The following is a 4726-nucleotide window of genomic DNA, read 5'->3' as shown; positions in this document are numbered from 1 at the left end:
TCTCTGTATGGCTTATTTCACTTAGCATCACACTCTCCAGTTCCATCCACGTTGCTACAAAGGGCCATATTTCATTCTTTCTCATTGCCACATAGTACTCCATTGTGTATATAAACCACAACTTCTTTATCCATTCGCCAGTTGATGGACATTTAGGGTCTTTCCATAATTTGGCTATTGTTGAGAGTGCTGCTATAAACATTGGGGTCCAAGTGCCCCTATGCATCAGTACTCCTGTATCCCTTGGGTAAATTCCTAGCAGTGCTACTGCTGGGTCATAGGGTAGGTCTATTTTTAATTTTCTTTGACATAGTTTGATTCTGTACTAATCATCTCCAGGCTAGACCCCAAGCTTGGTCAAGCACCTTTTATTAGGCTCATAAGGCCTTTTAAAGTAAAAAACTCTCCTACATCCATCCTTATGTGTAGAAATAATATCCAAAATACAACTGATCCTTGAACAACATGGGTTCGAATGCATGGGTCCACTTATATGTAAATTTTTTTCAATAAATATATTGGAAATGTTTTTGAAGATTTGTGAAAATTTAGAGAAAGTTACAAACTGTGTAGCCTAGAAATATCGAAGAAAATTAAGTATGTCATGAATGTATAAAATATGTATAGATTCTAGGCTGTTTTATCACTACCATAAAATATACACAAATGTCTTATAAAAAGTTAAAACTTATGAAAATTTATGCACACAAACACCGATTGTACATGTTGCTATTCGCAGTTGAGAAAATATAAACAAACGTAAAGATGTGGTATTAAATCATAATTGCATAAAATTACTGTGCTACTGCAATAATTTCATAGCCACCTCCGGTTGCTGCTGTTGCACTGAGCTCCAATGTGAGTACCCAGTTAAAAAGTCATGTGATGCTAATCATCTCCGTGAAGAGTTTCTTTCCAGTGATTGTGTATCACCGTAAACACTGATCTCTCATGGTTCCCACATATTTTTCATCATGCGAGGACAGTACCATAAACCTGGAATAACATCCTGAGACCCATGTGAAGTGCCACTAGTGATGCTGAGGAAAGTTGTGACATTACAAGAGGAAGTTGAATTGCAAGGTACGTACCATAGACTAAGGTCTGCACCTTGCAGTTGCCCACCATTTCAAGATAAATGAATCCAGAGTCAGGATCATTGTAAAAAAAGAGAAGGAAATTCATGAAGTTGTTGCTGCAGCTATGCCAGCAGGTGCAAAAACCTTGCACTCTTTGCAAAATACTGTTTTATTTTATATATTGAAAATGCAGCTTTCATGTGGGTGCAGGATTGCTAGAAGAAAGGCACACCTATGGACTCTAATATGATTCGAGAAAAAGCAAAGTCATTATATGACAACTTAAAGCAAAAGAAAGGTGGAAGACCTAAAGCTGGAGAATTTAGTAAAGTAAAGGATGGTTTGATAATTTTAGAAAGAGGTTTGGCTTAAAAAATGTCAAGATAACAGGAGAAGCAGTTTCTGATGACGGAGAGGCAACAGATGACATCCCAGACACCAATAAGAAAACTGCTGAGAACAAAAGACACATGAAAAGATGCTCAATATAACTAATCATCAGGGAAATGTAAATTAAAATCACTATTACCTTACACCTGTTGGAATGTCTAATATCAAAAAGACAAGAAATGAATGTTGGCGAGAATGTGGAGAAGGAACACTTGTGCACTGTTGGGAATGTAAGTTGGTGCAGCCGCTGTGGACAACAGTAGGGAAATTCCTAAAAAAAATTAAAAATAGAAATACCATATGATCCAGTAATTCCACTACTGGTATTTACCCAAAGAAAATGAAAACACTAACTCAAAAAGATAATGCACCTCTAGGTTTATTGCAGCATTATTTACAATAGCCAAGATATGGAAGCAACCTAAATGTTTACTGATAGTGAATGGATAAGGAGATGTGGCATATTATATATATATAATATATATTTATATTTATAAATATAAATTTATTTATATATATTTATATGTAAATATATATATATAAATAAATATATATATAAAATAGAGTATAACTTGGTTATAGAAAAGAATGAGATCTTGCCATTTTGAGAACATGGATGGACCTAGAGAGTATTATGCTAAGTGAAATATCTCAAATACCATATGATTTCACTTCCAGGGAGAATCTAAAAACCAAACAAACATTTAAAAAAGCAGAAACAAGGGCGCCTGGGTGGCTCAGTCAGTTAAGCATCTGACTTCAGCTCAGGTCATGATCTCATGGTTTGTGAGTTTGAGCCCTGAGTTGGGCTCTGTACCGACAGCCCCTCTCTTTCTGTCCCTCCCCCACTCATGCTTGTGCTCTCTCTCTCTTTCCCTTAAAATGAGTAAATATTTTAAAAAAGAAAAGAAAAATATATAAACTTAAAAAGAAAAGAAAAGAGAAGAAGAAAAGAAAAGAAAAGAAAAGAAAAGAAAAGAAAAGAAAAGAAAAGAAAAGAAAAAAAAGAAAAGAAAAGAAAAGGGCACCTGGGTGGCTCAGTCAGTTGAGCACCTGACTCTTTACTTCAGCTCAGGTCATGATCCCAGGGTTGTGGGATGGAGCCCCGCATCAGGCTCCATGCTTAGTGTGGAGCCTGCTTGGGATCGTCTCTCTCTCCCTCTGCCCCTCTACCCATACACCCCACCCCTCCCTGCTCTCTATGTAAAATAAAATAAAATAAACAAAACAAAAAAGAAAGAAAGAAAGAAAAGAAAAGAAAAAAGAAAAGAAAAGAAAAGAAAAGAAAAGAAAAAGAAAAGAAAAGAAAATCACTGAGGAGAATCAGGATATCTACCTGAAAAAATTTTAATGCAGGTCAAAGTACCCTATTCTGGGGGGAAAAATGCCACAAAGGACATTTATTAGTAAAGAAGAGAAGCGAGCACCAGGATTTAAGTCAGGAAGGGATAGGCAAATGCAAATGTAGTTTATGGGTTTATGATCAGGACTGCCCTTATTTATAAAGTTGCTAACCCCTAAGCCTTGAATGAAAGAGATAAAACACAAGCTATCAGGTATTTGGTTGTACAACAAGAAGGCATGGACAACGAGAAACACTTTTCTGTATTTATTCCATCAATGCTTTGTCCCTGAAGTCAGGAAGTACCCTGCCAATAAGGGACTGCCTTCTAAAGTTGTTTTGATATTGGACAAATGCTCTGACCGCCTAGAACTCCATGAGTTCAAAAGTGAAGGTGTTTACTTGTCCCCAAATATAACGTTTCTAATTCAGCCTTTAGATCAGGGAGTCGTGAGGACCTTCAAAGCTTATTACACATGGTACTCTGTGGAAAAGATTGTCAACACTACAGAGGAGAACCCCAACAGACAGAACAGCATGAAAGTTTGGAAGAGTTACACCACTGAAGATACTGTTACAGAAAAAGCTATGTAAGCCATCTAGCCTGAAACAATAAATTCCTGCTGCAGAAAACTGTGTCTAGATGTTGTGCATGACTTCACAGGACTTACAGCAGAACCAATCATGGAAATCATGAAAGAGATTGTGGATATAGCACAAAAAAAAAAAAAAAAAAAAAGAAAGAAAGAAAGAAAGAAAAAGGTGGAAAGTGAAAGGTTTCAAGATATGGATCTTGGAGAAATTCAAGAGCTAACAGACACCACACCAGAGGAACTAACAGAAGAACACCCAATGGAGATGAGTTAGTCCAAACCAGGGCCAGATGATGAAGAAGAAGACATACAAGAAGCAATGCCAGAAAACAAACTGACATTAGACAAACTTGTGGAAGGGTTCTGGTTATTCAAGACTGCTCTTGACTTCTGTTATGACACGGACCCTTCTGAGACATGGGCACTGAAACGAAAGCAAATGGTGGAAGAAGGATTGGTACCACATAGAAATATTTTTAGAGAAATAAGAAAAGTGAGAAAGTCAGGAACTATGATGTATTTCCATAAAGTTCCACTCAGTGTGGCTGCCTCACCTGCCTCTACTTCCACGTCTGCCACGCCTTGTGTCTCTGCCACCCCTGGGAGAGCAAGACCAACCCCTATTCCTCCTCAGCCTATGTGAAGACGAGGAGGATGAAGACCGTGATGATGATCCACTTCCACTTACTGAATAATAAATAATCATCATGCTGTATAGCTGAAAAACTATCTGTTGTGTATGTGTGTGTCTTTGTGTGAAAACCTGATAACTGTCCAGCAAGAACTGTAGAAGACATTTTGGTGCCATCATCATCATCATCATCATCACTGCCTAAGTATTCATTGTGGAGAACATCGTGTGCCAGACTTGTATGGAAGTAGATAGCTTATCCTCACATAGGCATGAAGTGAGTGATAGTTAATAGAAAATAAGTAATATGTTAGTTATCTTACTGTTTTATAACCTTGCTTTCAGAGAATTACATTGCCATACAGTGTGCCTCTCTCATAATTGGAGAAACTACACATCAGCCTGTTATCACGGGCAAGTGGTTTTTTAAAAATGTAACAATGCTTCTAATACTGTATTATAAATATGATGGTAATGTCATATGCCGTAAAACGTTTGTAACCATTCATTAGTGTACAAACTAGGCTACTGTGAAGCAATCCTACTGATTACAGTGGGATACCATAGAGCAATCATATTGCTGCTTCTTCACTATCAATGCATGAATTGTTGTATTTGTAAATAAGAATTTCTTTTTCATATTATCTTTTCATTTTTGATGCCCAGTGTTAACAATAATAGCTACAGTGTT

Source organism: Leopardus geoffroyi, chromosome C3 (genome assembly GCF_018350155.1).
Source record: "Leopardus geoffroyi isolate Oge1 chromosome C3, O.geoffroyi_Oge1_pat1.0, whole genome shotgun sequence".
NCBI classification, from domain to species: Eukaryota; Metazoa; Chordata; class Mammalia; order Carnivora; family Felidae; genus Leopardus; species Leopardus geoffroyi.
The sequence above is the reverse complement of the archived record's forward strand: the minus strand, read 5'-3'. Positions refer to the sequence as shown.